Genomic DNA, 25,660 nt, shown 5'->3' with positions numbered 1-25,660 from the left:
CAGATAGACAGCCAGCAGTGTTTATAGTCACACACTCAATTTAGAATTGCTCTCTGCATTGGCACAGAGGGAACAATATAAAAGTCCTCTTTAGAAGACTCCAAAGGTTTGTTTATTCATCAGAACTTCATTTGTTTCACTATTGCACAGTGACTTCTAAGACAAGACAGCAACTGCAGCAAGGATAAGACTAATATGGAGTAGACAGATAATGCTTTGCAGTTCCATTGACATCTTGTGTTGATATGTAGTAAACGTTAGGTGATAGGAAACTAATAGATGTCATAACAGGCCATCAGGTTTAAGACCAAATCAATCCAGTATATGCTCCAGTACTATCGTAGTGGAGAACAACAAACTGCAATGACTGAAGTTCAATGTTCAAACAATAAAATCAGTGAAGTGGTAGGAACATGCATTGTTAGTGTTTGCTTGTTAAGCAAAAGAAGCTACAGCAGTTGCATGTGTAAAAAGGCAATTACTGTTTTCACACTTATTTTCACAGCCTAGTTCAGTTTACTGCTCTGGAATGTGTTGTCAGGTTTAAATGAAAGCACCTTGCATAGAGGCACCATCTTAAATTATGGATAGGACATTGGTAGGGGCTAAGGTTTGAGCATCCAATTTCAAAACTGAAAGGAACATTTACTTCAGCCTCTCTAAACAAACAGCTAAGAGAGAAGTGGAGGACTGAACTTTGTCAAAGGCCTCCATTTTGTAGATCGTGCAAGTTTGAAACATTTGGTATTAAGTGGAAATATACAATTATTGAGGACTTTATTAGAAGCACCTGTACATCTGCTCACTCATACAGTTATCTATTCAGCCAATCATATGGTAGCAATGCAATGCACAAAATAATGAGATACAGGTCAGGAGCTTACGTTAATGTTCACATCAAACATCGGAATGGGAGAAAGCATGATCTCACTCACTTTGACCGTTGCATGATTGCTGCACTGGTTTGAGGATTTCTGAAACTGTTGATCTCCTGGGATTTTCACATACAACAGTCTGGAGGGTTTTTACTCAGACTAGAACAAACAAAAAACATTTCAGTTCTGTAGATGGAATTGCCGGTTTGAGCTTGCAGAAAGACTATGGCAAATAACCACTCTTTACAACTGTGGTGAGCAGAAAAGAACCTCAGATTTCACATGTTGAACCTCGAGATGGATGTTTTTAATATGACTTCATGGACCCAACCTGCCTTGTATCAACAGTCCAGCCTGGTGGTTTTGGTGTCATGGAGTGTGGAATGTTTTCTTGGTGCACTTTTGGCCCCTTTATACCAATCAATCATCTTATAATGGCTACTTCCTGCATGATAATACACCATGGCTCATAGCAAAATTCACCTCAGACTGGTCTCATGAACCATCGCACTGATTTCAGTGGTCTCCCCAGTCACTAGAAACAAATCCAATACTCTGGGATGTGGTAGAACTGGAGATTGGCTGCATGAATGTGCTGCTGACAAATCCATGCCACAAAGAATTGAGGTTTTTTTCAAAGCTAGAGGAGGCCCTACTTAGTATGATGTACCTAACAGACCCTGGTGTTGCTACTAAGTGGTGTTCTTAATAAAGTGCTTGGTGAGTACATATAAATAATTCTCACACCTACAGTGTTTACTGTTTTATTTACTTTACAGTCAGTGACAATACTGTATTAATGCCTAAAAGCTGATCTGTCCCTGGACACACCATCAATATGGAGAACAACAGATCTCAGGTTTTCACACTTCCAACTCCCAGAGCAGAGCCTCAAAGTGCTCTGGCTTCAAACTATCAGATGTGAGGATGCCTCAGGGAAGCAGTGCCTGCTTCATTACATACTTAGTATAATGTGTGTAGCACGCTTCATAACAAGTAAAAATAAGTTGCAGATGTGCGTTTGACTGTTTGGTGGATTTGTGTCTAAAAAACGAAACTGTCTAAGTTTTTCATATTTCCTGTAACCCAGCTTTGCCTTATCTGCCATCTTAACTATGTTAAGAAATAATAATTGAGCTACAATTCAATAGTGGATCGTAAACCATTTCTCTACTCTACTGGTGCTAGTAGTGCCTGTCGTGTCATGACTACAATCATTTCCTTTTTAGTACCTATATGTGTAGCTGGCTGTTTATAATATGATAAATTACCTGGAGGATTAATCAAGTGTGAACAGATGTCTGGATGTGACATCTCTGGCCACCAGGTGTTACCCAACATATTGGCAGAGCTTATTGGTAAGGACCAAATTAGTTTAAGCACCTTGTTATCCAAAATGATCTGGCAGTGCACAACACCCATCAAAACAGCACTATTATTTTCTGTGTATGGTAAAGTGCACATTGGCACAGGTGACTGTGCCATGCAACATAATACAACACTATTGTGCAATAGTACAATGATGGCATAGCACATTAGTTGGTATCTTGTTAGGTGATACTATGTGTTGTGTTTGTTTTGAATCCAGGACAGCACTCCACTCCACAGTATTTGCTTTTTATTAGTCTTGATATACTGTGTTTCTGTTGCTGTGTTATGCAGATGGACATCTGATAGTTGCTTGGAGTAAAATGTCATATGATGCTCTGCTGCACTGTGGTGGTATCTTGCATCTTCCTTCTATTGCATATCCCTACATATACCTATTTATAGTAGTAGTAGTAGTAGTAGTAGTAGTAGTAGTAGTAGTAGTAGTAGTAGTAGTAGTAGTAGTAGTAGTAGTAGTAGTAGTAGTAGTAAGACAAATGAGGATAATGATAATAATAATGAGTGATTTGTTGCTCTGCTTTGTTGTCCAATACGGTTGCTTTTCTGGACTTTACAGTGTTCTATAATACAACAACAAAGGCTCAGGAATTCAGTACAAATATGCCTACAGGTACTGCCAGGGTAACACTGATAGACAGCACTAACACCAAAACTATAAGGTCATGTTTTAATGCTAATTACCTCTGCTAAGGAGTTTATGTTTTACCTGTATGATTGTTTGTCAGCAGGATAATGCAAAAAGTAACAAATCTTCACCAAACCTGAAGAACCTTTTAAATGTTGGTGATGGTCTGGTCCAAGGCACAATTGTAGTATTTTTTTTATCACTTTAATATTGCAAGATGGAACATTTTTCCATATTTTTGTCAATTTCTGAGGAAATAATGCATGGCTCTTGATGTAAAAATCAGACATATTTATGGTATTTATGTACAAGTTTGTGCAATTTGATTGGATTGTTTGGCCTTGGTGGAGTTAGACTCTACTGAGTGTTATACTAGATATAATAGTTACCACACATGCAAACAGGGCATAGTGACACTGTATTTAAGACTGATTAGTAGGCAGTGGAGTGTGACTATTTTGAGCATGCTGGTGTAAAACACATGTACCTGATCTTGGTTCTTTCCATCTAATCTACTTTTTGTGTCAGGGACCATTGTGATCAATGGTTTGTTTATTTGCCTGTGTGATAAGCAAATTATGCTAAGTGGGAGAAGTCACCTCTAGCATTAACCTGCTTACATTTTAATCAATGACTTAAGTCATTTTTATCAGGGTGGCACAGGCAGTGGGGTGAGTTACCGACTAGAATATGTCCTTATTAAATGTTGAAGAGACCTGGTTGTGTTATTTAGTAATTTCGCCAGAGAAAGCAATTCACCCATCCAAGAACCAGTATTCATCATATTTGCAATTAATGGCCTTATTTATTTCAACCACTGCTAGCCTGGTAAAATTATACTTTTGACCTTTTTTTTTTCAGTGCGTGACAGTATAGTAATCATCAATTACTAGTCATTGTAAGGCAGATAAAAAAAACAAAAAAAAACAAAAAACAAAAACCATGTTACCAGTTAATTTTCTTCCTTCTGTATTATTCCACTGACACTCAGAATTTCAAGATATTGATTAATTGAACAGCCTAACAATCACATTTATCCACATACAGTGCATACTTAAATCAGTCTATGTGGTGTGTATGTACAGTATGATAGTTTTATTTTATTTCGGATGCTCTCTGGAACTCTTGTTTGATAACACATAGTATGATAAAATGCATTAATTTCTAAATTGGGTTGTGCTCAGTTTTGAAGCAGGGTGAAACAGCTGTATTCACAATCACATCATATTCTGTTTTGGGCTTTGAAATTATATTGTTTGTTGACGTTAGTACAATAATATTGCTAATTATTGTTATTCATAACTATAATCAATCAATTATAATCATTTTTATTTACACACAAGCACTATCTTAACATATTTGCATGATTGTACCTGTTTTGCTTTAATAGTAATTACCCTCTTATCATTTTACCTTTGACTGGCTATTTGCTATTTTCCCCACCCTTCACCACCCTCACCCATCATTTTCATCATACTTAATCAAACATAAAGATTTGTGTACGATACAGTTTGTGCTTAAAAACTAAGTCTCAGAAAAAAAACAAAAAAACATTAGATTGCCATAAATTGTGATATGTGATACATTCTGTGTTGTGGTATAAGAAAACATGAGCTGTGACACTGGGTTTTATTCCCTAATTATTCTTCATTTTTCTATTTAATTTGTCTGCAAAAATAAACAAGACAAAACTACAGACTCAATTTGCCAACTGCTAGTAGTAATACTTCATTTACTTTATTTAGATGTTCAATATTGTAAAGCATATACAAATGTGCTTCATATGCCTCATACAACACTGTTCTTTGACCTTCAGACAAGGAAAAACTCTCCCAAAAAACATATGACAAGGGCAAAAAATATAGAAGAACACTTAGAGAGAACAATTGAATAGGGATCCATCAGTCAGGATGGATAGACCTGCAAAAGATGTCATGTTTATGTAGTAAATTTACAATATTGGCAGTCAGGAAGACAAAATTATACTATAAGCATATGCGAAGAATATGATCTGAGAGGAGGTCGAGCAACTTCTAGGTGCAGGCAACTAGACAGGACCTGAGCCACACAACCTCCTCTGTAACATAAACAACCTCAAGGAGACAAGTATAAAGGTGTGTCATTTCTTCAGTAAAGGTTTAACCACAGTAGTTTTAAAGTAGTTGGGACAGTGCCAGTTGTTAATGATAAATTAAAAATATTAAGCATTGTATGTCCTAAAACTGGCCAGTTTAGCTGGTAGAGGGTTCAGAACACCAGCTTAGACAATGATTCAAGAGATATACTCTCAAAATGCATTAAAACAGAGACTATCTGCGCTTCGACATAATGCTGACCTGGCTCTGCATAAAATGCTGGAGATGAGGAATTAATTTTCTGGACATTCTCATCTATTGTACAGCATAAAATGTCTAACTAGAGGCCATCTTGTGATAGGATCACACCAGCCATGACACCTGTCAACATGTTGGTTTTCTAAGTACTAAGTAGTCATTACAACGTTATTACAAGAGCACTCAGTAGTGGTTAATAACTAAATAAACTGAATGTCTAAAGAGAAAGTGAGATAGACGAACAGACACAGGCATGAGAGAAGCCCCTCCTGGCAGATCATCAGACAAAGGCAATGGTCCTTTTAAAGTCATTGCTGCAGGAAAAGTTGTTGTTGCACCCTGCTAATCCATAAACACTGTACACTATAAATCATGAGGTTATTATAAAGATCAGCTCTATGTATAATTGAAAAAGAGCAGAGGAGCCGCTTGTTGAAGAATCACTTGTTGAGTAAGGCTATTGCTCACGCAGTCGGACTGGCATTACCCCTTCCCCTGTCACAGCTAAGAGAAGGATGTTTTTAAATAAGTTTGGCTACAGTGTCAATTGTGTTTATTGCTGATTAAGTGAGAAAAAAATGTGCTACTCTAGCAGCGGACAACATGCTTGTGTGATCCTCAATTTACTGGTGCCAACATGGATTTTGATGTTGCTAAAGCCAGTAGTGTGGTGTGCCAGGGTTCCCTGTTTTGAAACAAAAAGTAGTAATTCTGAAATGAGTATGAAAAAGTATTGTTATAAGAGCAGGGATTGGGAAAAATGACAAGATTGAAAAAATGAGGAGAGGAGGAGAAGGAGCTGACTGCCATTGTTGGTTTCACCAAAACGTCTTTATTCCATCCATGAAGCAGTTTGATTTAAAACTAAAAGTAAAAGCATCCCCATCTGCCCTGAAGCGATTTCCAAAAAGTTGAGTTGATCCAACTTTTTGGAAGCATTTCACTGTAGTGTCCCTGACATTCCACAACAGTCCGGAAATTATCACAAAAGGTATTTTTTTACATTACTTACTCAACAATTAGCCTTGTAAGAGCCCAACTGTGATGAGTGTTGTTTGATCTGTCCCTCAATATTATATTATATTAGATGTTTAGCCCAAAATACTTTTAAATGATTGAAAAAGTGTGTAATGTTCTTGGAAAAGAATATTGTTCCAAGTCTCTTCAGACTTGCCAGCAATTTCTGCAACTAAACAAGAAAATGTAATTTGTCATTGCTTTCCAAAATTACCCAAAAATGGTCTATATAACTGTTTTGATTTGGTTGGGATTAGGCACCAAAACTAAGCATTTAAACAAATTACAAATGCTGTTATTCTTGTGAGGACAGTCTTAGATTAGCTGCTGACAGACCTGGCCTCTTTTACATACCAGGAGTTAATATTTCTTCTTTTCCTTTGTGAAATATCCATGTATCCAAATATAAAATAAATATACAACTATCCATGACTGGAACTGTTTCTTAAAGGACCAGTATCTTGTATGTATATTATTGTTTGCCTAGAATAAACTTTTCATATCTACATAGGGAGCAGGCCCTTTTCCATGGAGCCTGCTATGTTGTACAACTATGTTCTCACATTAGCCTGGAATGGACAGACCAGACACTGGCTCTTTATATTACCAGAAGGACACCATATAGGTTTATTGCCAGGTGCCACTAAATGCTACACACTGGATCTTCAGTTACTCTTCTTTAATTCTGAAAATTATGTTCACAGTTTCAAGTCTCAGTTTCAACAACTCGATGTCCACTGTAAGTGTGGGCCTGCTGTCTATCCAGTTTTTGATATTTGGTCTAGTTTATTTTATATATGTCATAAATCTTTAATGATTATTGGTCATCAAAGCAATGCCAAAAACAAAATACATATATATATATATATATATATATATATATATATATATATATATAAACATCCTCCACAACGGTTCTGCAAAGGTTTACAGAGCACACTCAGTTATGGCAGGGCACAATTTGTGGGCTGGAACAGAAGGAGAAGAAATTGTTCCAGGCTAGTAATGCCAGGAGCCCTGATAATCATTAGAAGTCCTAAACCAGGGATGGCTGCCAGGGGAGAGAGAAGAAAACTCCCTGGCAGCCACTCCAGATTACATCATGGCAGGATTAAGAAAAACTTGGTGTAGCCTGTGCTTGTGCCACACTTCAGCAGCTATTTCTGAGTCTTTGATAGTGACCATCAATGCTCCAGTAAATGTACCGGAAGTGCAAGCTCACACTTCTTTAGCGCTACGTCCAACATGCAAACACATCACACTCGCACTTTGGTAGCAGCAGGGATGATTCCTGCCAGCACAGAAAGCATATTCCTGCCAGTTACTTTCCAGAGAAACAACAGAGTGGCATTGCCTGCTGCTCCTTTCAAGTCATTACAAGCCACAAGGCATATATAATGAGTGCTTGATTCACAGGAAGCAAAACAGAGGCAAAAGATGGATTAAAACTAGAGAATTGTCAAAAAAGGTAAAAAAAAATAAAGAAAAAAATGTGCAGTGGCCTGTATAAAAAAAAATAGAATGGCTTCCAACATGCTACGGCATTACATCATCTTGAGAGCACTGAGAAGAGATGCATTTGTGAATGAGTGCATTGAATATTCCACAAGTAGTTTTCACTTCCATTCAGTAAATTAAAACAGAGCAAGTTGGTACTGCAATGTGTGCCCTCACATGGCTTTGCAGTAGAAATTCAATAAATGGAAAAGAAATACATTGAAAAGACATATTCTGCAGAATAACTTAACATCCCTCCTCCTTACATTTGGCTTTAATTTGTGCAACATTGAAAGTCATTAATTGAAGTTATGAGCTCTGGGAGGCAAATATTTATTTATTCAGCTTACTTAAATGAATGACCAGTGTAGTTTGTCAAGGCAATCTATTAGAAAAATGTGTGAAGCAAATTATGAGGCCAAACAAAAAATTTGGTTATAGAAAAGTCATAAAATAAAATATGCAATTTAGATTGGATATTTTGTCATGTCAGATTTTATTTGTCTCTGTCCCAGATGTTGCCAAAAGTTGGTATTTTATATGGATTCATCAAACACATACTGTATGTGCTCAGCATGTTAGCATTTGGTGTTTATTGAGTGTACAGCATATATTTCAACCTATTATTTTGTATTTTACCTTTTCTGTGTGCTATGTACAGTGGTATTGACCACACCATGATGATTGTATTGTTAAATGTGTTCAGAGCTCCTTTAGCATGGGAGGTGATGAAGCAGAGTAGAGGTTATTTAAGATCATCCACATCTCTATAACGTGAAAACTACCTATAACCTATAAAACAATAGTTTTTAATTAGACAATTGTTAGACCAATTTCAGTATCAATAGTTAATGAAAGAACTCATATACACACCTACACTAAAGAATGAGTTTTGTTTAATTGTGCCCCCTACACCTCAGTTTCAAGAGATGTCAGCATGTGAAAGTGTGTGCCTGCCATAAGTCTCTTGACATTACTACAGCTTTACTTATTCTGTGACACAAGAATTTTAATTTTAATAAATCAAACAAAAAAAATCCAGAATACTTACCGCAGCCACATCATGTTAAAGGTATGTTCATTTAAAGTGTTGAAAACTGGCCATCATTCATTCTAAATCACTATCTCACCCCTATTCCCTATCAATACCATATTCAAGTTGACTTTCAGGACTGAATTCCAAGAAGAGCCTCTTTTGTTCTGTGCACTATCACCCATCTTTACATTTTTATCTGAGGAAGTTCAGCTTCAGTTAGGCCTTATGTGTTTGATTCTTTGAATTGTATTTAACTGTTTGGACAGTAAAAGCAGCTTTAGTTGATTGCTTGACTGCCAGGTTGTGTGTGTGTGTTCGTGCGTGTGTTTGTGTGTGAATATGGGTTTATGTATGTGAAATTAAATGTTCCCTCTGCCAGTTACTTGTTCATTTAAGCTTTCAAACTGGGGGTTGGGGTGGGGTAGTTGATAGGAAAGGCTGAGTGGACTCCTAGAATGGCTATGGTCTGATAGGGTCCAAATCTAACTATGGGCCAATCCCGCTGCTATAGGGCTTAATGTCACTCCTGCATTTGGAGACCGAAGAAAATCCCAGGAATGATTATGAAAAACGAGATTGGTTTTCACTGTGTTTAGCACATTTTCATTCCCCAGGCACAAGCAGGAGATTCTTAGAGAGAGTGGTCTGTCTGTCACTTTAGCAGCATGGTGTTACATTGTCAGGGAAATGACTTTTGGATATGTGCTGTTCACACTGAGCTTCATACAGGACTGGCTGATACAGTCTGACAGTGATCCAAGGTTTTACCCGATAACCTAAAGTAAAGTCTGGATCTTAAACAAGCCAAGCTGTCCAGTCAAGTTTGTTACAGAATAGTCTAGATCCCCCTCTGACAAAAGTGTCGAAGTCTCAAGAGGAATTATGCAAATTACTGTGTTCCTGTATGTTCATGTACAGACGGACAAACACTGCAAATTTCCCAGCTGTTATTTAAATGTACAGATTTCAGTTACTCAGTGTCTTTCAGCAGTGACTGGATTGGCCCTGGGGGAGTGGGAGGTTGCTGATGAGGTGTGGTGCTATTTATGAAAATGCTGGCCTATATGACTTGTAGCTTGTCCCTCAAAGACTATGCAACTGCGACCAAGTTTATACACATTACTCAACTACAACTGACCACACAAACAATTGAATTTATGAGTAGTTTCATCATGAGAGAATATTACAAGCAAGGTTTCATTCCCAGCAGGCACTGCCGCACCAGCTGTCCAAGTTCAATAGGCTGGCTTTGTAATGTTACTTTACAAATGCATCACAAATAAAGAAACCATAAGAACAGTGACTGATGGATGAAAGGATGTTTTGCTACCTTTTCATCTTTACTAGTTAACGAGATCCAGGTTGAAAAAATAATTTGATTGACTGTGCTACTCAAAGGCTACTGTCAGCTACTGGCAGCTTTTAAGGGGGAATGTTTTCTTTTTTGTTACTAAATCCATGAGTCGATGTTGCGAATCACTCAATACACCTTAAATGTCAATGTGACAACATTGACACTTCAGTTTGTTTTTACTGGCTCTCATGCATGACATACTGTAGGCTGTAGTGATGATCAGAACTTCAAGCTCGATGTTCCGCTGTGCCACAGCAGCACTACACCTACAGTATGTCGGTGAAGTGAGTCTAGTCTTGTAACATGCACGTTCCATACTCTCATGTGTGCCTCAATGACAGGCACACAGAGAGGGCCAGTAGAAAGACTTACACAACAGGGTCGATAAAAATGTAATGGATTTTTTGACGGCCCACCGGTTCACTGATATAGTGGGCCACTAGGATTTGTTTGGTATGCGCGATGGCCAGTCCGACTTTGAAGGGTTTTGTTGTTTGTGGGTGGGGCATACGCCGTATGCCGGTGGTCAGAGTGAATATCAGTAGGTAAAGAAAATCTATCTACCTTAATGTCAGCTAGTTAAATCTGCCTTTCACTCTCTTCTCTTTCTTTATCTCTTCTTTGTCTTTCTCCTCCTTGCCTCAGCCAGGTGTTGCTTTATCCGTTGTCTCAAATTAAAAGCCCCCTGCAGAGTCGCGTGATTACGATGTCATGACTTTCCAGTGATAACCATGGTTTCGCAGGGAATACTGCAATACACCAACCATGAGACTGTAGGCCTAAATGAAAATTAAACAACTAATTAAAAAATAATAGAAAAAAAAATGCTGTATTCACAGTTTCTATAGACTTAGGGTTGTAGAACACAAATCAAAAGAACCACTAAATCTGTTAAGTGTGAACAAACTGTCTTATAGTGACAACTAATAGGAGGACAGACATATTTTTCCACAAGTATGACACACATTTTTGAAAAATTACAGAGGAATGTATTTTGGCAGAAAATAAAACCTAAAGTGCTGATATATCAAAAGGCATCTTGATCTTCTTACTAAAAACTTGACTCATTGTGTTTATCAGCAAATCTGTGTATAAAAAGAATGTCAGACCTTGAAGACATTGAGTCCAGTAAGTCTCTCCAGGCAAGCCTTTGTGCAGTTATTGTCATTTTTAAAATTTCACTTAAAACTTTGCTTTAGGCAAAGTGATTAGAATATACAGTGACATTTTGTATTACACATCAAAGATCAAATCATAAGCAATTTACTAGAATATCTAATATATGTAGATTAAATTAAAGTGGAGATCAAGTGTGCAAAACATTTTACTAAGTTTTTGTAACTTGTTTTATTTCTCGAAAAAAAAAAGACATTACATGTTTTCATTGTCATCAGATTAGAATGTAGTTGTGATAATCTTTGTATTGTTTGATCTGAAAATTATATTATGAACAAATGCATTAAAAACTATTATAAGGAGGAAACATAACAAAAAAGCTTGTACTAAAAATACAAATAGCTGGACACAGTCACACACATTAACATGTGGAAACATACACATGCCAAACAGTTACTGCATCAGTGCACCTTTTTCGCTCAATGAAATTCAATTATAAAAAGGAAATGTTGAATCATCATAATTTACTGAATGGAAATAAAATGAGATGCAAATAAGTGTGGTACTATGCATTTGAGGCATTTTGTCACACCATAATGGTATAATGTTGATAAGAGAAGTGAGGCCAAAAAATCCATTCCGAGCAACAGAAATAGAGAGAGAGACTGAGAAGTATGAAACGCTCAAGCGTAAGTGAATGTACATACTGTAACATAATATGAATAGATGCGGACGGTGACTAAAATAACATGTTAATAAAAGACATTATGCATTCCATTTGAGATTTTCTCTTCAAGTGTTGATTTTTATGTGTCATACCACTTTAATTTAAACATACTGAGCCCGTTTTTATTTTCGCCTAACCATTAGGTTATTGTGCTTTAGCCCAGACATCTACTCAGAGGAAATAATCTTTCTTTGGATAATGTGACAGCCCTACAGCCTAAATGTACCATTAACACCAGGTCTGTGGTTTTTGGAAATGTCTGCCTGCCAGCCTATCTTCCTCCCTTTTCAATATGGCGCAATTTGAACTGTGACAGTTCATACTGCTCTGTTTCACCCTGATCACTGTCACTGCCAAGATGTCAGAATCTTGTTAGCCAGTGAAAAGCCACCAAATCTTAGCCCTGATGCCTACAGTTTTGCCTCTACGAGACAAAATGTTCTATGGTGTGTGTCTGTCTGTAGCATCTGTCAGTGCCAGTGGTGGTGCCAAAGACTTATCTCCTGTTAGCCACTGTACAGTCATTTGCATATGTCCTTGCAGTTGTTTGGCATGAGCTCATAATGACAAGAGGGGGCCAAGAAGACTTGTAAGAGCGTTAAGACACAGTTATGACAGATCCTGTCCATCTGCATCTGATTTGGTTTGATTTTGTGGTTTTGTAAATGCTGTTAAGCTTGGACATGGGCCAAGGAGCACTTAGCTGCTTTGGAATTGTTGTCATTATTGTGTCCATGAGTCATTATTAGGTCCATGAGTATCATTCTTTACTTGAGCTGCCTGTGGTAGTTTGATTAAGACTGGATAGCTGGTCTTATGCCTTAAAAGGGTGGTGAACAGGGATTTTCTTTTCATTGGTCGGCTATTGGAGACTTATTTGGATTGTGACCTCTGGCTTTATGCGAACCTCCTGTGATGACAATTCATCACTCTTTAATCCACAAAGACCTTATTACGCTTTCCAAAAAAATATCAAGTGCAGTTCGAAACAAGCACATGGATTTAAAACATGTAAATGCTTGAAGCTGCTACAATAAATTCAAACATCCCTCTCTCAGTTACATTAATAGTCAATATTTCAGTATAATGTAGGCAACATGCTTGGCCTTGCCACTGGCCTTTGTTTTTAGACTAACATGTAATGGGAAATGTTGCATTTGTGGTTGTCTAAGTCTAAGTGAAGGTGCAGCATTGTGCTTGTGAATAGGTTTGACTGTTACTAAGAAAAGTGGAGAGGGTCAGGGACATGTTGCATGTTAATTCCAGAGAAGTGTTTAATATTAACATCCTGTATCCTCAGTCTTAAAATGAGGTTTGAGCAACATTGGACTGAAAATTGAGGATCGACAGATTTAGACAGTAGGTTTAGCTATTGACTTTTGCTTGCTTTCTTCTGTCCCTCTGCACAGCACCTGACTTTATGTACTGAACCTTCTGGCATTCAAATTAGAACAATGGGAGTCCAAATCACAAGGGTATTAAGCTTAAAAAAAGAGTAATAATATGTTCATCAAAAGTGCAGTTCAGTTGCCGAAAATCCTCAAATTTCTAGAAATGAATCATCTTAAAGCGTGTAATGTGTGTTTATGTCAATTTAGCCTGCAGATGAAATGCGTATTGAGAAGAACCAGTAACGACAGCCTCACTGTCAGCAGTGAAGCAGCAGTATAGACTGAGCAAAAGCGTGAACAGTGCATGTATAACATGAATAATCTTCCTTATTACAATGAATACATTATATATTTGTAACACAATATAACATCTACTGTGTGCTTAAAGACCCTGACCTGCTTTTCCATGACACTAAGATACAATATATGAGACACTATAGAGAATTCATCTCACTATGGGAAAAGACTAAGCTGATAGTCCGCTGACATGAATGAAAATTTTATTATTCTACAATAAACTAACCCCATGACATAGATAAAAGAACAGTGTGTCATGTGCTCTTGGCTCTTTCCACGGCTCATATCACATGTGCATTTAAACAATGGGAGAATAATTCAGTGAGGGACTTCTAGTTCTTTCAGCTAGCTCCTAGGTAGCTTGGAAATTATGCTGACAAATCCCTTCAACAAACTTTATGTAGAAAATTAATTATTTTCATTTGGTATTAACTTCTGTGTGACATAGAACCAACATAAGTAAGAAGGAGGACTGTATGTAACTTTTAAAAGGGTACCATCACTTGGATTAAAAAGTGTGTTCCTTTTCTCCGTACAAAGTTAATTGTTCAAGGATTACAGGTAACAAAAGAAAAATTCAATTTTGCTTTTCAGTTTGGATGATAAAACTTTAAGATGAATAAATTATTTACAAGAAATACTGAAGCCAACCAATTCTCACATAGAAATAAGAAAAGTCATGAGAAATGAACCTGAGATTAAAATTCTGTGGTTGCAAAGTCCAGTGCCTTTACAGGTATTCTGCTGTATTGCATGTCATAACAGATAGACAGCAGAGTGTGAAGTAGGCTTTCATTTATATACAGTATGCCTGTCTTTTTGTTGGTGATTAAAAGAAGGCAACTATAGGGTCCTGGGATTATCTTGTTACTGAGCAGCCTCAAGGTTAATATTATTCCTATTCCTATCTTTTATTTAATGTTGCGATTCTGTGTTGCTTTAACAACCTTTCCTCATTTCACATTGCATGCCTGGAGTGATGCTTTCCACCTGACAAGGCCATATTCCACATGTGGACCATGGCCATCTGCACTTGGAGGGAATAGAGAATCAATCATTTGCTTTGTAGAGGTGAAAGGTGGTCATGGCCGCTGCCAGTGCCTTCTAGAGTACTATGCTGCCAACGCACAGCCAGTTACCTCTGACAATACCTAGGAGTGCACATTTGTGCTCACATTTTTAAGCGCCTATATCAAACTGATGTACACATACACACTCTGGCCATAGCTTGAGCTGAATGTGTGAGTGCTGACCTTACTTAGTAAGTTACACCAAACAATATTTTCCCGTCATATGTGAAATTTTTCTTATTATCAAGGGAAAAAAAATTTATATATATTTTAGTGGCAACATCACTTATAACTGAAACTTAAAATAGAGTTATATAATTATATATTTTAAAAGAAAATACTTGAAACATAAAATACAATAATATAATTCTGTATTATAAAACAAAAAAATTAAAAAATCACCCAAGCTTAGTGAACACAGAACTGCTTTTGCTTGTTCCCTTCAATGCTAGAGGAATCCCCTTTGGTCAGATTAAGTGGAGTGAGCGTGTTGGCTTGTCTTAAATGTTCATGCAGTGAAATACTCTTTGATGCAGGGGAATGTTTTACACCAGTATCTTGATTGGGGACAAACGTTTCATACTGTGAAGACACAAGCCTTATATGCTTGCCTTCTCTCAGCTGAACGGTGAATTCAGGTGGCAAACTTCCCTCTCTGACAAACACATTACAAGATATTGCACCTAACTTTTAGGCATACTGCATGCTGCCTTCAATATAGGACAAGTTATCCAACAGCAAGGATCCACTGTTGTCTGCATACACTCTTCCTGCACCTCTGCATACAACACTTGCTCAATCATCCTCTTCCACAGACTCTGAGGAGCCTACTGGGGCTTGCTCTGATGCAGTAATGTTGCCTCTAAACCCTGCAAACAATCTTGCTGTGTAGAGTTCCATAGACTCCTTCATCATCTAGCAATGTCAGTGGATACTATGACATATTAAAGTGATTCACTGTTTGTTCATATGTTGATCATAACCTGTACATGCACAGCATATTGAAATACAACGCACTACATCATCACCACAACTGAGGTGCCATTCTGCATTCACTTTTGTTTGAATGTGACAGTACTTCTTTTTCTACAGTACCGTAGGATGTTGTGATGTGATTCTTGCGGGACTGACAAGAGCGTTATATAAAAACACAAATGCCACAGCTGGCATCTGTTGTAGCAAAGCTCCACACGCTACTTTTACAAAGGCTAAAGTTACCTAATTTAGGCTAACATAATGCCAGGTCATAACCTGAGGTGGGTGCTTACAACGTTAGTAGGCTACTGTCATTACTGTTCAGTCTGCCAAAATATGACACTGACTTTTAAATGAATATTTTCATAGCATTGGTCTGTAAACCTTGTTTATCAATTTAAACTGCTGCTTGCGCACTGACTATATTGATGTGTGCATGTTAGTACACTGTATGGGCATCAGCTGCTGTTGTTCCCTGTTTTTTGCTGTGGTATAGAGTTTGGTATTTAAAATTATGGTGTTTCATTGGTATTGGTACTGTCTACCAAATTTCTTAGTAGGCAGTCATGTGCAGTGTCTTACTGTAGACTGCTGGCATATTAAGAATCTCTTGAGTAAAAATGGAACTTGGAATATAGATGAAAATGTGTTCATTGACATATTGTAGTATCCTAAACTCAGACTAGTAATTGGGAAGGTCAGTGGCTTGATGCCTGGTTCTCCCAATCTGCATGTCAAAGTGTGCTTGGGCAAGATACTGAACTTCAAATTGTGTGTGTGTGTGTGTGTGTGTGTGTGTGTGTGTGTGTGTGTGTGTGTGTTAGAGAAGAGCCATGTATAGGACAAGTGCTGTCTGAATGTGTTTGTGAATGGGTGGATCTGACCTGTAATTTAAAGGACTTTTAGAGGTTGTTAACACTAAGTATACTGGTATACTCTGAATGAACACCCACACAATAAAACCCAAATACATTGTGAAAACAAAGGGAAAAGAAAGTCAAGGAAGTGTTGGAAGTTCGAAGAAAGATGGTATTATTATTTCTGCTTTGGTATCCTGGTGTGCATTTGCCACAGACATTTGTCTGAAGTAATAGCTTTGTCAGTTATGTCATTGACTCACCATGGGAGACAGTCAAGGAGGGATTACATTTTTGGGCACTCTATCATTACAATTCAAGAACTGCTGACTTGGATATTAGCTCCCAATAGGGAACAACGCTTCCAAAACCTCCCACAGAGCATACTGTGAATATTTCACAAAAAAAGGGGATGAGATATAAATGAAACCAAACAATTATTTGGTTTTTACATGAAAAAACACATTGGAATGTCAAGGCTTCAGACAAGAGAGACTTGTTTTGTTCCCTTCTCTTCTCTAGATGCTTTTAGTGATTCATCCCTGTTGAGCCATGGTTCCCAGACTGAGTCTCATTTTGAAAGGCACTTTGTGCATCTTCTGTTATCTAAGCCAAACGGATCCATTGTGACTATAAATGAAAGTAAATTTCATGTTTGTTTGTTTTGATACAGTTTATCAAAGATATGATTCATAGACCCACATGGAGGTCACGCAGTATTTGAAGTAATTTTGAAACACTGAGTAATAATTGCAGTAAACCTTGCCACAATGGACAGAATACAGGATTGCTGTGTGCTTCAGTGTTGCTTCTTCTGCCCTATTTATAGGCTTTACTTTGATATTTTAGACCCAATTTTAGTCTGTTTAAATATGCTCCCAATGGGCTCTATTAAAACAACAAACCAAAAAAAAATCCATATATCCATCTCCTACTGACCACACGCAGCTGCACTCTCTACTGAAACTGGATGATCCATGTTGCTTTAAGTCTGTACTCTTGAGGATGTCAAATGCTGAACTGCGAAAATCTTTCTAAAACTACATGAGAATAAGGGGTCCTCATTTTTGGCCCCAAAGACTCCTGTTGTGCTCTAACCATGTAAATACCCATGCCAACAACATAGGTGTAATTTTAGATTTTGGCTTAGAATTGTAGGAACATTTAAACTCTGTTGACAGTACTAGTTTAATTCATTTTATGCTGTGTTATTGTGTTGGAAAATTTTAAATAACTCTTGTCATTTAAGAATTTGGAGATCCAAGTACATGCTTCAATTACCTCTTATCTTGATTATTGTAATTTTCTTCATGTGGGTGTCAGCCTGACTGATAGAAGAGAGAACATTGCTCTCCTTTACTGACCTCCCTTCACTGTCTACCAAACACAGAATTTATTTTAAGATTCTTTCATTTTCTCTCTATTTTATATCACATACTCCTCAGCATCTATTTTACTCTTTACTGGACCCAATCGCTCTTCTCCATTGCTTGCTTCCAATTAAAATCCAAAGGTGATTCAGCATTTTAAAATGTTGCTCCCAGACCTCTGAACAGGCCACTCTTCACTTTGAGAGCTTCCCCTTCTATTGGATGTCATAAAGGAAATGTTTGGCATTTTGGAAAATGCTTATACTCCCTGCTAGCTGTTTCAAGTCTTAGTGCTAAGCTAAGCTAACTGGCTGCTGGCTCTAACACAGAATGCACTTGAGTAAGCATTTGTTGTTTTTTAATGTTAAGCAATGAACCTCCTGCACAGTCCTGTTGCCATAGGACAAAGTACAAATTGATGAACAATACCAGAGGGCATAAGTGCAGTCAGTCCTCATCCCTGAATGTTTTTATCACCAGTCTATTTCCTTTTTAGAACACTTACCTTACCCGGGTGCTAAGCCTGTTTCTCTGTCACTGGATAGTGTTGATTAGGTTTGTTTGTCTGTAGATACTGTGTTTCACTTTGTCTGTTCAGCTGTGATGGCTATCACTTTAATGCTTAAAACCCAGTTCTTCTTTTATTTACCCCAGACAAGCCTCTGCTTCATTATATGTAAATGTTGCATCACTAACAGCTACCTGCGGTTATGTGTTAAGAACTACTAATGCAAAAGCTTTATTGAATAAGGCAATGAATCACTTTTGTGTGATATCAGTTGGAAAAGGAAAATGCCAAATGTGCGTTTATCTGAAAATGTTTAGAATTGAGTAAAATTGAATACAATTTAGAAAATCTCAGTAACGACATTTAAAACTTTGTGATACATAATTAAAGAATAAAAATGTTAGTCCATCATTTTGACTCCTTGGTTAAAAGACAAGAGATAACAAGATAAAAAATAGCAATTCAAGACTTCTTCTTGTTTCTTGAATGACAATGCAATGTTAACCCTGTTCCTTAGCTTTGATTTTGGAAGTGAGTGACACAGTTATAGATTTAACTTTCCATGAAAAATTTGTTTTCTAAAGAATTTTCCGAGGTGTTCCCTGGTTCCTAGAAAGAGTGTTTCCTATTACATTTTTTTGTATTGCATCCCAGTCATAGCGAGTGGAGTGTGAGCTCAAAGCTGTTGTGGCATGGGATATGGGACTGTCTGTGGTATGAATGTGCAAATACATGAAAATGTTGCAAATTGCCACTGATGATTTTGTTTTCAACAACAATTTTTACTTAATTCAAGAGGAAAAAAAGAAGAAGAGAAAATAGAAAATGGAGATGAGCTATAAGTGCAGAGACAACATGCAAACAGTTTTTTCAGTCTTGTGCAAACTTTAACCTTTGATTATAATTGTAGATGCACATTTTTCCCAAAATTGTAACTTGGCTTTGATTCCCCAATAGATAAGCTTACGTTGCTATTTTGTGAAGTGGGAGGATATATTTTGATGCTCCCGAGTCTGTATGTGAAATTCTCATTAATTTCTCCACAGACTATGTTAAGTGACAAGGCAGTTGGGCCATTTCCATGACTTGAATGAGCATGAATTTCATCAGTACAACAGATGAACAGCTGCATTAGAAGATATTTGATTCCTTGATAAAATGTCAAAAGTACAAGCCTGTCCACATAAAAATGTGAGGCGAGAAGTGAAGTGCAACTTCCAATGTGAATTTTGGAAGTTTAAGATTAAGATGTTGAGAAAATGGATGATAAAATCTGCACTTTGAATGAATTCACTTTTAGATTCTGGGTCATTTCTGGATTAATTCACTAAACTACGATGGGGGGTGTTTGTTCATGACCACCACTATGAAGCATTTTCATGTCAATACTGGCTGGCAAGTTGATATCTACCTCCTGCAACCACTGTTCACTTGTGGTCAGCTTTCTACAGGGGAAAAAGAGGAAAGAAATGAGGAGGGAATAACAGACGACAGTGTATCATTCTATATAAAAAGCTATAATTTGGCAATTGATGTCATATCAACTGTCAACAAATCCTAAAGTTTTGCATTCATTTTTTTTTTATTTTACTCTTTAACTGATGTAATGATATGTATATTTATATGCTACACCTAATATGTTTGCACAATCTGGGGTGAAAGTAAAATGTGTATGTAACCTTAATATTCAAATATACAGTATTAGCCTATTCTTCCTACACTATCTTATGACAGTTGTGTGTGTGTGTGTGTGTGTGTGTGTGTGTACTTTTTCTTGTCTTACTTACTTTATACTGCTCCAATGTCTGCCCTTCGCACAAAATATTTATAATGGGTAAGACAAGAGATTCAAGGGAAATCAGGGGAACTGGGCATAAAATCAATAAAAAGAGCAAAAGTACAGGTTCAGAAATCTTACAACCCCGGTAGGATCAAAGATACACATTGCAAGACCCAAAAGGTGCTTTGTTCCACACTGCTTTGATTTTCTCTCATGTTTGCCTTTAGTTCTATAGGAATGCTGGTCAAGGTTCATGGGTGTTGTAGTATTTGTAGCCATATACCAAGCCAAACTAATGAAAAAACATGATTACTCAGACAAAAGGTTCAATTAATTAAAACTGATGGCCATAACATAATTTTTTTTACGTCACACATTTTTTTGAGAGGCTCTGTTAAGTAACGAAGAGGATGTCATTAATAGAAAACTTAATACTTCAGAGTGGGGAAAAACTCCTCCACAACCAGCAGTTCTCCCCGGTTTGTAACTCTGCATGAGGGGTGTTATACAGTGGGTGAAACTCCATCCTGTGCCATGAAACCATTGTAATACATTAACACGGGTGCCAAAGAGCTCGCTGCATCCATGCTGGTTCTACTATGAGCTAGACCCAGGTAACTCTAACAGAATTAGAGCATCCCAAGAGCTGTCTGTCATTGTGTTAAGTAATGTTAACAGTCGGTCCATTTTGTTAACAGACTTAAGGTTAGTGCTGAACCAACGTGTGAGTTTGTGTACTACTGACAGCTAATAATGGTGACATTCAGCATGCATTAGAGTCTTTCTTATGTTACATTACCCCCTGCGTGCACAGAGATGAATAAGGAATCTAAATCAAGAGCAAATCAATATAATTCCATCAGAGTAGCAGTGAGGGATAAAGTACTACATGGTTGTTTGCAATTGATGATAGATGCTGCTTATAACCTAAACTGGAATTACGTCAATTGAGGACAAAGTAGGTCATGCAGACAGTGACTGCTGTGGCTATTCATCACCTGGACGCAGCTCTAGGGATGTAGCATAGTAGTAGCCTTTGTTTACAACAGCCATCTGTTGAGCTATAAATGGATAGTTTTTACAGTATGTGTGCACATTTGCAGAAGTTACCATCCATTTTCTTCAAAACAGCTTATGAAAAGTTCCAAGTATTTGTGAAATTGATTGCAAATTTTTATTTAATACTCCTATCTTCACCACAATAACTTATCCCCTGTTAATGTTGATATCACAAGGTAATGTAGACCAACAATAAATACTCAAAGAGCTACTTATTTTTTATTTCTTATTCATATATTGTATATATGAATACATACATTCTGTCTTAGTTTCTTAATTGAGGTATTTGGCCACAGGTGCATAACACCTACAGTGTTATGTCAACCATAGCTTAAAAGTTTTTCCTCAAGTACAAGCTGCTATTTCATTCATGAGAATCTTCTCAGGAGCTATCTATAATGAATGCTGAAGCCATGGCCTTTTTGCTATGAGGTTTTGACTTGAAAGAAGGCTACCTCTAAACCAATGTAAGATTGATATGAAAAGACATTTGGAGTGCCTTCAAAGAAAACCTTGCATCCTATTTATTACATCTGTGCACACAGATTTACTTCCAACCTTGACTTCAAAGTTTACGGATTAACATTTGAGGGCACCTGGTAGGATCAAACTTGTTACTCTGAATTGTTCCATAGTTGTAAGTAAGTTGAAATAAGCAAAACCTTGTATTGTATGGTATTGCCGGTACACAATGAATGTTTCAAATAAAATGTAAATTCCTAAATGATCTCAATTCTTCAAATACAATGATTAGAATTCATGGTCAGAATATGTAACTTAAAGGCAATTTGTTGTATTTCTAAAGTGAATTATGTCATTCTCCTGATTGTTTAAGTGTTTGGTAGGGTTCATCCTCTAGTGACCAAGAGTATATGTACCAGATTTCTGTGCATTCCATCTAATAGATGTTGAGATATTGCTGTCTTGACCAAAGTAGTCAACCAAACGACACTGTCATCTCTAGAGTCAGTCTGAACTTAAGGTCTGTTTATTGTAGTATTTCCAGAGCTCTCAGCCACATAAACATTCATCAGCAGATGGAGTTTGCACAGTTGTCATGGATATGGTTCAGTTGTTGAGCTAAGTATGGACATTTGATATGTCGTGTGGCCCCCTGGTGTGTGCCAGTGCAAGTTGGTAGAATAGACAGTGCCACACTTTAGCATTATGAGCCTATTCAAGGATGATATGCAACTTAATTACTACCTTTGAATCTGATTGTCACAGTAATGAGTGTGACCTCTTGGAGGTTTATTATTGACCGTGATTGTGATCCAGAGCTGGACAAAGTACACAACTCCATTACTTGAGTCAAAGTATAGATCCTCCTGGTCAAGTATTACTCCAATGCAAGTGAAAGTTGTTCAGACAAATCTTTACTTGAGACAAAGTACTGGAGTACTTGCTGTTAAAAATACTTAAGTATTCAAAAGTACATTTTTTATGTTGTTGTTCCATATTTACAGAACCTAATGACTCTGAAACAACCTACTCACTGACTGTAGAACCTGTAGAATAAAAATCGTAGAATATGATGCAAATGGCCATAAAAACACAATTTGGAATTGCTGTAGATACAGCTTCCACAGGAAAAAAAACCAAACAGAAAACAACCTAACCTGATTACACACCTCTATCTTCTAATGTAGCCATTGTTAGGACACTGCCAAGTTCAAACTGAGCTGTTCAAAAATGCAGCAGCAAGACATGACCGACAGTGGAGGAGTTGGCTGTGTTGGCAGTTTTTCTCCTGTGATGATCACAGGGTATGGTCTATCAGACTCCAGGAAATCCATCCACAGACTAAAAGGAACTTCAAAGGAACGGGTACTTTACAGAAATGTAGTGGAGTCAAAAGTACAATATTTGTCTTTTAGTCATAAAAGTCATAGGTTTCCAATAAAATATAATATATATATATATAATGAGGCAGAAATGTGGTATGCCACCTCATAAACACCACTTAACTTCTTGTAAAGATAAGCGTTATATTCAATAACATAATAACACAAACAAGGAAATAGAAACACAAAAAACTTGTCAACTCTTCTGCCCACCCCTATGTTGATGTGTGATACAGAAAATCAATCTGAAGCAGGTTTCCAATATGATCGTCTTTCATTCTGCCTGCCCTGAGTTGTGGGCAAGGGCAGGTATTTCAGGAGAGTCATACTTCTTTCTGTCTTCTCCATTAATGAGACAAACGAGCAGACTCCGCTTCTGCTTGACCATGCATGCTTAAGTAGGTGGCAAAGAAGGAACAGGAAGCAGAGCCTTTGAAAATAAAAACATGTCTTTGTTGTTTCATGGTATTATTTCTATGAATTCTTGTTTTTCAGTGGTTTTCTGTAGTATCAAGGACATTTGTGCCAGGAGAGTTCAATGAGAGCAAAGAGTAAAACACTCATTAATATGTTGTAACTGCAACTGTAACCTCACCTGATCTATTTCTGTTCAGGTGGGGGTGGTTGACTGTAGTCCAGCACTGTGAATAAGATTTTCTTTGTTATCTGTATGGATAATTAGATTAGAGGCGGGTTGGAAGGTCAGGATGGTGGATGGGTGTATATATAATCTTCATGTGGGAGTCACTCGTGTCCTGTTACAATCCAGCAGTCATTGTTCACTTTATCACTTACAGCTCTGTGGAAGGACACCATTTGTAGGTCTGTCACTTCACCACTTTGGTCCACACTGACATATCACAATAACTATTGATTGGATTGCTATAAAAAGTAGCATGCATGAGATCTTGATATACTTGTCACACGAAAAAATGATTGAATGTTTATTATGAAAGGATCTTGGACATAGAGCAGGTTATCATTCGAGCCAAACATTGCACCAGGTGTGCTCACTGATTTCTGTTTCTTTCTTGATAAGCAGTGAGAACTTACACTACACTTAACACTACTGTACAACAAAGCCCAGCAGTCCCACACTAGCTTTAGAATTGACAATACAAATTGTTGGCAAAGTAGGATGTACCTTTTCCAGTTTACTAATCTGGGATAAATAAGCAGAAGTAAATGAGTGTCATTACTGTGATGGCACCTCATTTGTAAAAACCAAAAAATGTTTAATGCATGAAAAGGATAATACTTTTCTTATGTGCAGAGGAGCCTGAAGATTCTGCTTCACACTTGAATGTAGTTAAAAAATTATGGTGAAATATCCGCTGCATTTAAGTTTGATATTTGAAAAGCTTTACTCTTTCAAGCAAATGGAACAAATTTAATTTATTTGGCTGTGGTGTTATCAGCAGCCCCAACAATAAGTTCGCAAATTTGTTGGCTGGTAATAATAAAGAAGTGCATGCAGACTTGTACTACAGTTATTAAACACACTTTCATGAGGATTTCATGGAGGGGATCAGTGATAAAGAAAAGTGATATAATAGTTTAATGAAGGTCTACAAACTTTTCATCACAGACTGCTTTTTCTGGCTTTTAGGAAACCATGGGTGTTGTTGTCCCATAAAGTACTTTTAACTGTACACAAACCATGCAAGAAATATTGCTTGGTGTATGAATTATCATATCTTCAATGTCTTCAAGTCTATTCTCTTAATTTTTTCAAAAAATTTCAAAAAAATTACATTCATTGGTCACACAACCATTGGTAGTGAAATTTTTCTGTGTGAAACTGCATCGCTTCATAGAGACATAATAATTATAATTGCTGTGAGCCTCTTCATTAGAATGACGAATTTTAGCAAGAACATGCAACAGCCAGTTCTGCTCTTGTACAAATGTGAGCTACAAACATGCTAAGCATGACAAAAGGCATGACTATGCCTTCGACCAAATGACAGCCTCCAGTCACAAGTGGAGAAACACATCTTTTTTTTTCTTTTTTTTTTTTCTCTATGAACAACGGTGGGTTACATGAAATCAACCAAAGGTAATTTTACACACCACTGATACAAAACATGTTTTAGCCATTTCACACAGAATTAGACAAGCTGTGGTGTTAGCAAGGAAAATTGGATTATGGGGGCTATATTTTAATCTCATGTGTCAACAGGTTAAAATACCTTGTAGAAAGACAGGGAAAGAGCATAATAACATGCAGACCCCAAGAAAATCAGTCAAGAATGCAACATATTAATGGAGTTTGGGACATTAAGTAATGAAAATGACTTGACATAAAACATTTTCTGAGGATTAGGTCAGTATAAGGTCACATAGGATTGAAAAACTCTTTCTTTCATGCAGTTTTTCTTACAAGCAATATGTTCAAGTCCTGGTTCTTCCATGTAATTAAATTACATTTTAATGGTATATCATACTAATGTATTTAGGACATCAAATGAATAAAGGAAAACAAGTCTCATCAATAGAAATTACAAAATGAAAATTTAAATTAATAGGAACACTTTTAA

At 37.0% G+C, this 25,660-nt stretch overlaps 2 long non-coding RNA genes across 2 annotated transcripts in view; both read left to right on the top strand.

Moving 5' to 3' along the window:
• Nucleotides 1-25,660, top strand: part of LOC139627766 (uncharacterized) — a 55,313-nt gene that overhangs the window by 14,954 nt on the left and 14,699 nt on the right. The gene's annotated exons all lie outside the window — the stretch shown is intronic.
• LOC139627767 (uncharacterized) lies at nt 7,580-14,040 on the top strand. Its single transcript, XR_011692626.1, has 2 exons — nt 7,580-11,213; nt 11,373-14,040. It is a non-coding gene; the product is annotated as an uncharacterized lncRNA (long non-coding RNA).

Source organism: Trachinotus anak, unplaced genomic scaffold, assembly GCF_046630095.1.
Source record: "Trachinotus anak isolate AG129_WGS33_773 ecotype Australia unplaced genomic scaffold, CSIRO_AGI_Tana_v1 ptg000011l, whole genome shotgun sequence".
NCBI classification, from domain to species: Eukaryota; Metazoa; Chordata; class Actinopteri; order Carangiformes; family Carangidae; genus Trachinotus; species Trachinotus anak.
Note: the sequence above shows the minus strand (reverse complement) of the source record. Positions and strands in the feature narration are given on the sequence as shown.